The 10,801-nt window shown below is 37.5% G+C and overlaps 1 long non-coding RNA gene across 1 annotated transcript; it reads left to right on the plus strand.

Moving 5' to 3' along the window:
• The first annotated feature begins 1,160 nt into the window (after positions 1 to 1,160).
• On the plus strand, positions 1,161 to 3,480 carry LOC141591377 (uncharacterized). Its single transcript, XR_012520826.1, has 3 exons — positions 1,161 to 1,292; positions 1,390 to 1,498; positions 3,257 to 3,480. It is a non-coding gene; the product is annotated as an uncharacterized LOC141591377 (long non-coding RNA).
• The last annotated feature ends 7,321 nt before the right edge of the window (positions 3,481 to 10,801 follow it).

A 10,801-nucleotide genomic window follows, 5' to 3' on the forward strand; every position in this document is an offset into this window, starting at 1 on the left:
TGAAGATACACGGTTTTCGGGATTAGGGGTCCGGAACAAAATTCTCGGAAATCACATAGAAAGTTCCCAGTCGGATAAAGCGGCCACGCAAAGTTTGAGCACCAACGGAAGACATTGGGGGTGCCGGTGTGCCACAAACCAAGATTCGCCGAAACTCGGATTATCGTGAAAAATGTGTTAAAACTCGTTATTTGAGGTGAAATCGAAGGTTATTTCTGAAATGAGCTCGGACGCGTGATTGAAAAACTGGGAAAAAAAGAAACAGGGTCCGGTACGACCTTCCGAACGGCTGAAATTGAAGTGTAATACACGGTTTTTCGGGATTCCGGGGTCCCGGAACAAAATTCTCCGGAAATCACATAGAAAGTTCATCGAGTCAGATAAAGCGTCCACGCAAAGTTTGAGCACCAACGGAAGACATTTGGGGGTGCCGGTGTGCGACAAACCAGCATTCGCCGAAACTCGGATTATCGTGAAAAATGTGTTAAAGCTCGTTATTTGAGACTGAAATCGAACAGGTTAATTCCTGAAATGGGCTAGGACGCGTGATTGAAAAACGGGGAGAAAAAGAAACAGGGTCCGGTACGACCATCTGAACGGCTGAAATTGAAGTGTATATAATACACGGTTTTTAGGGATTCCGGTCTCGGAACAAAATTCTCCGGAAATCACATAGAATGTAACGCCCCGTAATTTCGGACCGTTAATATATTTCAAAAATGATTTATTAATTAAATAAAATTTGATATTTAAAGTAATTAAAGTAAAAATAATTCAAAGAAATATAATTTTATTATATTTTGAAGAAAAGTATTTATTTTGATAGTTTTGAAATGTTTAAAAATAGTTTAAACCGTGTAAAACCTTTTATTTCGAAATAAGGGCGTATCGGGGGGAAAATGACAATTCGTTTGAACGTTGGGTAAACGAAATTGGAAATGGGTCGTATGAATACTCAATTTTATTGTAATCTCGTGTTTAAAGACTTTGGACTTGACGGAATTTGCATTTGACTTACGGATTTAATTATTATCGAAACGAGTCAAAACCGACTCGAAAAATCCCGACTCAAAGCCGAATCCCGTCCTTTCTTTTTCCTCTTACGCGCATCCCCTCCCCCTTTACCTTTCTTTTCTGATTTTTGTTCTTAGTATCGTCATCATCAACATCAAAGACCAAAAAACACCATTTTTCCATTTCCAAACCTCAAAATCGTCACAACTCATTCGTTACTAGTCCGTTTTTCACGAAATTTACCTTTCCGGAATCCCCTCGCCGAGATCTACAACTTAGTATGTTCTAATTTCAGTTTTCATTAAGTTATTTTAAGACCAATTTTCGGTATTTTCGGTTTATATGCTTATTATTGTGTTTTAATTGTTTATTTAGGTGAAGGATTGGAAGACGAGTTCGGGGACTCGTATATTGTAGAGGATAGCGGCTAGTGTCGTTAGGGTTTGGGTTTTCAAGGTGTTAATTGCTCTTTTTCTAGCTTAAGGTAACATATTTCGAGTTACTCGACGAAAGATCGTCACATGTTTTTGATTTTTGTATGTTTGGTGATTTTTGTTGGTGTAGTAATTTTCACATGTTTAATATAGTTGCATGCATATCAATTGTTAGCTTAAATTATGCCTTTTGTTAGTTTAAATTATCAAAGTTGAATTTGGGGACGATTAATTAATTTTCAGACGGTCTTATAATGTATAAAAATGAAAAAAAAGAGGAGAAATGGTGCGGGCAGCGGCCCGGCGGCAAGCCGAGCGTAATAGCCCACGGCAGCCCCGGCCGGTCTTGGGGTTGGCCCGGTCGGTCCGTGCTTGTTTCGGGTTTTCGTACAATCTTGGTCTTTTCGGGTTAATTAATATTAGAATAGTATAAGTAACAAAAGGGTAGTAATTTGAATTGAAGCATACTAGTAACAAAAATTATGTTAACGGAAAAATTGTGCTTATATTAATAGTTATCACATGTTAGGATAGTTTACAAAATGAAATTGTAATTCATAGGCTCAAAATGAATTTTTTAGCAATAATTGTAATGCTTTGTTGATTGTGCCGAAAACTGAGCCTTAGTCCCTTTGACTGATGCGATGTCAGTTAATTGAGTGATTGGTCAGCCGCAATTTGGCCCGTACCTGTCGCAGGGCTGGGGTTGCGGGTAAAAATTCGGTTGAATGAATTAGATAATCGGCCTTTTTCTTGTTTTAGGCCATTTATTATATTTTTGTTTCACATGTGTAATTAGTTGAATTTAATAGTTTCTTATATTGTAGAAACGGCCCTAGATTCCCTGAAGCCTTTAATATGGTTACTATTGTTAGAATTAGAGATTAGTATTGAATACTTATTGAGGATTCTGTTGGGATTGTATGCTGTAAATAGACATTTATATAGCCTTTCACATGATAGAATGTTAGCATTTAGGTTGGTAAGTAGGACTTTTTGCCCTCTTAAGGTTAAGTGGGTGTCTTACTTGACTTGTGTGGTGAGTCTTGGGTGGTGTGGGCTAAAATATTCAAGCTGGGACTAGCTGTGACTAGGTCCTAGGTGAGTATTTCGGCCTTCATCATAGATAGGTCTTTATAGTCTTTGACGAGTATATGTTCACTGCTTGATAGCCTTTGTGTTCCTGACTAGTGGATGTTTATCCAAGTTGGGGCATGACCTCAGGTACTTATTTTGATAGTATGGGGTCAGCTTAAGTACTAGCCGACCCTTCGGTGGTGTCCTTAGGGTACTCACTTCACTTTGTTTTAAAAAAAGTTGTGAGTCTTGGGTGCGGTGGTGTGTATCCGCATGTCTAGGTCTGCGCAGATTTTAGGCTAGGGTTGTGTTGTCTCTTGGCCATGTTTTCTTAATAGTAACCGCTGAGCCAAGATACCGGTTCGATTACCTTCCCTACCTCGTGGTATAGACTTGAGTTACAAAGTGACTATTGACGGGACTAAGAACTTATGCCTGTCTTTGATATATTGCCCTTTCTTGTTTGATGATTCTATGAATCATAGAAGGTGAGATGCAAGCCGGCTATGGTTGATAGAGTTTGGATTACAATTTGTTATATGATTCACATGATAGTTAGTTGGGTCAGTTTAGGGTCATTTGTTAGAATACATGATAAGTAAATGGTTTATCAAATTGTTTACATGTTACATTACATGTTACATTAATTTTGACGATTCGTGGCTGGGAGGACTCGAAGTTACTCCCCACTGAATTGTGGCTTTCGTGTTTGTATAAAATGCGATTGACAGGTTGTTGATGCTTTGTTGGGGGTCACAGACGGCTAGTGAGCAAGGAACCTTGGACCTAGTTTTGGCTATTTTATTAGTAAACCTTTTACACTTTTGGTTTGTATATAATTTGAAGGGACATATGTCTCCCTTTCTATTTTTGGTTTGTATCCTTATATTTCCGCGTCTTTAGTTATATATGTAAGTTAGTTTATCAGCTGTTGCAGGGTTATGACACTCTTCTTGAGTTGGGATTGGTTGTGAATGGTTTAGTTAGAAAAATGTTTGAAATTGCAGGTTTTGGACTAGTTGAACCATTTACAAACATATCCTACCAGTTTTCTCAGAGAATTTACGTATATAATTAAGGCTAGATTTAAGGGTGTCACGTTGGTATCGAGCCTATTGCTCCCGATGCACGTTTGTGCACCCCACTTAGAATTCACTTGACCTTAAAATAATAAACTTGAGAGAAGGGTAGGATGGGTAGAATTAGGATTTTATGTGGTAGTCTGTTTGTGATTGCTAATTGTTAGGTTTGTTGATTGTTAGTTATTAGTTTTGGTGCCACTAAAGGTTGGTTATGCCAAATGTAGAATGCTTCCACTTTCTTGATATTTCTTTTCGTATTCAGTGTATCTTACCTTAATCTTCCATTTTCGTTGGTCATTCGTCTTTCAAATTCCTCTTATCTCGCCTAGGTAACTACCTTTCAATTCTTTCTCCCGTTTCATCTTAGGTTCGTCTTCTTCTTATAATAAAGTCCTTGTGGACACCTTTCTTTTATTCCGCAGGATAATTCCCTTGTTCAAAAGAACCCGGTTTTGAGAGAATGTAACATTGGAGGGCGTGAATGAGTTGAGAAATTGATTGTTTAAGATTTGAGTTGTATAGGAGAATATAACTTGGGATCCTTTGGTTAGTCTTGTTGGTTGTGCTTGATATGGGAGTCTAGTGAGTTGTGAAACACTTTGGGATTTATGTCTTTTGAGAGCTTGTTTGTCATAAGTGATTGAGCGTGGGTACTACCTTAGCACATAAGTTGAAATGAACCTAGCTACTTCATTTGAGAGTCTCGATGTTTCTTGTGGAGAATTAAAGGAATGATAGTTAGCCCAATCTTGGTAGGCCTTGAAAGGAATACAATAGGATATGGACGTTGTTTAATGGATTGGTATCGTACTTTGGAATTAGTTAGTTTGTTAAACCTTTTGAGTTGACCAAATCTAGTATAGAGAAGCCCTTGTTGACCTTATTAAACATATCTGAATTTGGGAATTTTGGTGGAATGTTGTTCGATGTAGTTCGTGAGTTCAAAGATGTGATTCTAATTTATGGTATCGGAGACTAGAAGTATTAAATTGTGAGATGAGGGAGTAAACAAGCCATGGTACTTGGGAATGACATAGTAAGTGAAGTTCGATGATGAGAATTGCAAAGGAGATACTTTGGGACATGAATAGTAACAAATGAATTTGTGTGGTGAATTGATTTTGGCTCTTAGAATCAATTGAGTTGAGGAATACTTACCATTGTGGAATCCTTGTTAGTCCCACGATGTAGTAGACATTTAGGGCTTTGTTGAGCACCTTATTGAAGTAACCTTATCATATCGATCATAAGCTTTGATGAGTGTTTAGTAAGCGGTAACCCTTTCATTGTGCCGCTTCTATTCTCCTTTCCTTCTCTTTAACGATCGTTGAACCTTGTCTTTATGCTAAATTTTACGTATCTTCTTCTTTCCCGAGATATCTTCTTAACTCGAATACCTCTTATTTTTGTCAACCGTTATCTTTACGGTCTGACTTCTTAGTTTCCTAACTTGTCAGATGCATGCACCCTTCAGAAATGTTTTACTGTTACTCTATTCCGTTATCACTCCTTACCTCCTTAGTATAGTTGGTACCTTGTTGACCATGTTTACAGAGTTAGTGAGATGTGACTTGAGGATATAGGATTGATTAAGTAGCCGAGTTTGGGTTTGGCTTCCATAATCATTTTGGATATGAGGGTTTGATAGTGTATATGTTATCATGTGGGAAATGTTAAATGTGGGATTATTTGTTGGTTTTATAGGGTGATATTGATTACTACTTGAAGTATGTTATGAGAGTGAGAGTAAGCTACATTGTTGGGAAGTCTTAGCACTTGTTTTGGTAACTAGAAAGGGTAATGGTATGGATGACACCAATTGTTAGGCTAAGGAACCTAATTTCAATTTATGGTTTTAGAAACTCTGAGGTGATAAAGTGTTGTTACAATTATGACCTTGTACCTTGAGAATTTGATGGTAAGTAAGTTTAGGATATCAAATTTGAAAGAATACTCCTTGGGGATGTTGATGACCAGAATGGTTTGGTGATGTGATTTGGCATTCTAGTTGACTCTTGAGAGTTCTTGAGTTTAGAGAGACTTAGTGTTGAGAAGAATTTGTTAATCCTATAGTTTTATAGACCTTGAGGTCGCATTGAGTGCTTGAGATGATGAGACAATGTTGGAGCTGGGTGTAGTTCTACTTTTGAGAATCCTTAATAAGTAAAAGGATAGAGAAACTTGAGATCCTATTGATTTTTCATAATTTGAGGTTGGTATGTTACTACCTTGTTTTGAAATGAGAACCTTGTGGAATTTTTGAGGAACCTTCTCTTGGAGTTTAGAGCATGGTATTGGGACTCTTGATTGAAGGTTTACTTTTTGAGGAACCCATAGTTGACACTAGTGGGATACAAATACAGCTTTGTTGGAAGTCTTGACCTTAGGCTTGTGAAAGTTGTTTCGGGATGTTTGAGAATTTGGAGCGATGAGATCACACTTATAGTGAAATATCTTGTTCCAGGGAATATGTTAGGAAGAAGTAACATAAGCGATTGAGGAGACTCTTGGGAGTGATGTTGTTATTTGAGTTATGAGTGTCTGGCGTTTCCTTGGTGTCTAATCTCCCTTCTTCCTTGATCATGAGCGTTACCGCTCATATCTCTCTTCCTTACATCATCATACTCCTCTCGTAAGTTTGATGTTGGTAATCTATGAAACTCTATCTTTGACATCCTTGTAATTTTGACTTCAATTCTTACCCCATGAAATTCATTATAGCTCTTTTTGATTAGTTAAATTTGAATCATCTTAATATACTTTGTTTTATATGCTATCTAAGTTATTTTCCGTGTTGTACAACTTCTAAATTTTCAAGCCACCAGTTTCAATTCATTCATAAAAGTTTATGTCACTTCTGCAACCTAACCTATTTTTAAAGATTTGGAAATGAAATTTTGATTTATTTCCATAAGGTATTCCTTTTCCTTACTTCTTCCGTGTTACTAAGCCATATTTAATCTTAATTAGTAAAGATATTATTCTTATTATAGAACTTTAAACTAAATTTTTTAAAATGCTTTTATGATTTTCAATTATTTTAACATTAGTGAATGTTAAATCTCGTTGTTGGAGATGTCCCAATAATGGGTTTTCTCATTTATTGGTGTAGAAATATTTTTATGTTTTGATATGAATGTGGATGTTCTTGTCTGATCAACAAGAGTATCACCGTTTCATTGAAAAGATACCTATATTTTCTAATAACTATAATTTCTTCTTCTAAGTTTCGAGGGCGAAACTTTTTAAAAGGAGGGGTGATTGTAACGCCCCGTAATTTGGGACCGTTAATATATTTCAAAAATGATTTATTAATTAAATAAAATTTGATATTTAAAGTAATTAAAGTAAAAATAATTCAAAGAAATATAATTTTATTATATTTTGAAGAAAAGTATTTATTTTGATAGTTTTGAAATGTTTAAAAATAGTTTAAACCGTGTAAAACCTTTTATTTCGAAATAAGGGCGTATCGGGGGGAAAATGACAATTCGTTTGAACGTTGGGTAAACGAAATTGGAAATGGGTCGTATGAATACTCAATTTTATTGTAATCTCGTGTTTAAAGACTTTGGACTTGACGGAATTTGCATTTGACTTACGGATTTAATTATTATCGAAACGAGTCAAAACCGACTCGAAAAATCCCGACTCAAAGCCGAATCCCGTCCTTTCTTTTCCTCTTACGCGGCATCCCCTCCCCCCTTTACCTTTCTTTTCTGATTTTTGTTCTTAGTATCGTCATCATCAACATCAAAGACCAAAAAACACCATTTTTCCATTTCCAAACCTCAAAATCGTCACAACTCATTCGTTACTAGTCCGTTTTTCACGAAATTTACCTTTCCGGAATCCCCTCGCCGAGATCTACAAGTTAGTATGTTCTAATTTCAGTTTTCATTAAGTTATTTTAAGACCAATTTTCGGTATTTTCGGTTTATATGCTTATTATTGTGTTTTAATTGTTTATTTAGGTGAAGGATTGGAAGACGAGTTCGGGGACTCGTATATTGTAGAGGATAGCGGCTAGTGTCGTTAGGGTTTGGGTTTTCAAGGTGTTAATTGCTCTTTTTCTAGCTTAAGGTAACATATTTCGAGTTACTCGACGAAAGATCGTCACATGTTTTTGATTTTTGTATGTTTGGTGATTTTTGTTGGTGTAGTAATTTTCACATGTTTAATATAGTTGCATGCATATCAATTGTTAGCTTAAATTATGCCTTTTGTTAGTTTAAATTATCAAAGTTGAATTTGGGGACGATTAATTAATTTTCAGACGGTCTTATAATGTATAAAAATGAAAAAAAAAGAGGAGAAATGGTGCGGCAGCGGGCCCGGCAGCAGCCGGCAGGCCCACGGCAGCCCCGGCCGGTCTTGGGGTTGGCCCGGGTCGGTCCGTGCTTGTTTCGCGGGTTTTCGTACAATCTTGGTCTTTTCGGGTTAATTAATATTAGAATAGTATAAGTAACAAAAGGGTAGTAATTTGAATTGAAGCATACTAGTAACAAAAATTATGTTAACGGAAAAATTGTGCTTATATTAATAGTTATCACATGTTAGGATAGTTTACAAAATGAAATTGTAATTCATAGGCTCAAAATGAATTTTTTAGCAATAATTGTAATGCTTTGTTGATTGTGCCGAAAACTGAGCCTTAGTCCCTTTGACTGATGCGATGTCAGTTAATTGAGTGATTGGTCAGCCGCAATTTGGCCCGTACCTGTCGCAGGGCTGGGGTTGCGGGTAAAAATTCGGTTGAATGAATTAGATAATCGGCCTTTTTCTTGTTTTAGGCCATTTATTATATTTTTGTTTCACATGTGTAATTAGTTGAATTTAATAGTTTCTTATATTGTAGAAACGGCCCTAGATTCCCTGAAGCCTTTAATATGGTTACTATTGTTAGAATTAGAGATTAGTATTGAATACTTATTGAGGATTCTGTTGGGATTGTATGCTGTAAATAGACATTTATATAGCCTTTCACATGATAGAATGTTAGCATTTAGGTTGGTAAGTAGGACTTTTTGCCCTCTTAAGGTTAAGTGGGTGTCTTACTTGACTTGTGTGGTGAGTCTTGGGTGGTGTGGGCTAAAATATTCAAGCTGGGACTAGCTGTGACTAGGTCCTAGGTGAGTATTTCGGCCTTCATCATAGATAGGTCTTTATAGTCTTTGACGAGTATATGTTCACTGCTTGATAGCCTTTGTGTTCCTGACTAGTGGATGTTTATCCAAGTTGGGGCATGACCTCAGGTACTTATTTTGATAGTATGGGGTCAGCTTAAGTACTAGCCGACCCTTCGGTGGTGTCCTTAGGGTACTCACTTCACTTTGTTTTAAAAAAAGTTGTGAGTCTTGGGTGCGGTGGTGTGTATCCGCATGTCTAGGTCTGCGCAGATTTTAGGCTAGGGTTGTGTTGTCTCTTGGCCATGTTTTCTTAATAGTAACCGCTGAGCCAAGATACCGGTTCAATTACCTTCCCTACCTCGTGGTATAGACTTGAGTTACAAAGTGACTATTGACGGGACTAAGAACTTATGCCTGTCTTTGATATATTGCCCTTTCTTGTTTGATGATTCTATGAATCATAGAAGGTGAGATGCAAGCCGGCTATGGTTGATAGAGTTTGGATTACAATTTGTTATATGATTCACATGATAGTTAGTTGGGTCAGTTTAGGGGTCATTTGTTAGAATACATGATAAGTAAATGGTTTATCAAATTGTTTACATGTTACATTACATGTTACATTAATTTTGACGATTCGTGGCTGGGAGGACTCGAAGTTACTCCCCACTGAATTGTGGCTTTCGTGTTTGTATAAAATGCGATTGACGGGTTGATGATGCTTTGTTGGGGTCACAGACGGCTAGTGAGCAAGGAACCTTGGACCTAGTTTTGGCTATTTTATTAGTAAACCTTTTACACTTTTGGTTTGTATATAATTTGAAGGGACATATGTCTCCCTTTCTATTTTTGGTTTGTATCCTTATATTTCCGCGTCTTTAGTTATATATGTAAGTTAGTTTATCAGCTGTTGCAGGGTTATGACACTCTTCTTGAGTTGGGATTGGTTGTGAATGGTTTAGTTAGAAAAATGTTTGAAATTGCAGGTTTTGGACTAGTTGAACCATTTACAAACATATCCTACCAGTTTTTCTGTAGAATTTACGTATATAATTAAGGCTAGATTTAAGGGTGTCACATAGAAAGCTCCTCGGGTCAGATAAAGCGGCCACGCAAAGTTTGAGCACCAACGGAAGACATTTGGGGTGCGGTGTGCCCACAAACCAAAGATTCGCCGAAACTCGGATTATCGTGAAAAATGTGTTAAAGCTCGTTATTTGAGGTGAAATCGAACAGTTAATTCGAAATGAGCTCGTACGCGTGATTGAAAAACAGGAGAAAAAGTAACTTGGTCCGAGCACGACCTTTCCGATTTGAAATTGAAGTGTGTATAATACACGGTTTTTCGGGATTCCGGGGTCCCGGAACAAAATTCTCCGGAAATCACATAGAAAGTTTCTTGGCTCAGATAAAGCGGTCACGCAAAGTTTGAGGACCAACGGAAGACATTTGGGGGTGCCGGTGTGCCACAAACGAGCATTCGCCGAAACTCGGATTATCGTGAAAAATGTGTTAAAGCTCGTTATTTGAGGCTGAAATCGAACAGGTTAATTCCTGAAATGAGCTCGTACGCGTGATTGAAAAACAGGGAGAAAAAGTAACAGGGTCCGGTACGACCTTCGGAACGGCTGAAATTGAAGTGTATAATACACGGTTTTTCGGGATTTCGGAGTTCCGGAACAAAATTCTCCGGAAATCACATAGAAAGTTTCTCGGGTTAGATAAAGCGGCCACGCAAAGTTTGAGCACTAACGGATGACATTTGGGGGTGCCGGTGTGCCACAAACCCGCATTCGCCGAAACTCGGATTATCGTGAAAAATGTGTTAAAGCTCGTTATTTGAGGCTGAAATCGAACAGGTTAATTCCTGAAATGAGCTCGGACGCGTGATTGAAAAACAGGGAGAAAAAAGAAACAGGGTCCGGTACGACCTTCCGAACGACTGAAATTGAAGTGTATAATACACGGTTTTTCGGGATTCCGGGGTCCCGGAACAAAATTCTTCGGAAATCACTTAAAAAGTTCCTCGGGTCAGATAAAGCGGCCACGCAAAGTTTGAGCACCA

Source organism: Silene latifolia, chromosome 7 (assembly GCF_048544455.1).
Source record: "Silene latifolia isolate original U9 population chromosome 7, ASM4854445v1, whole genome shotgun sequence".
NCBI lineage: Eukaryota > Viridiplantae > Streptophyta > Magnoliopsida > Caryophyllales > Caryophyllaceae > Silene > Silene latifolia.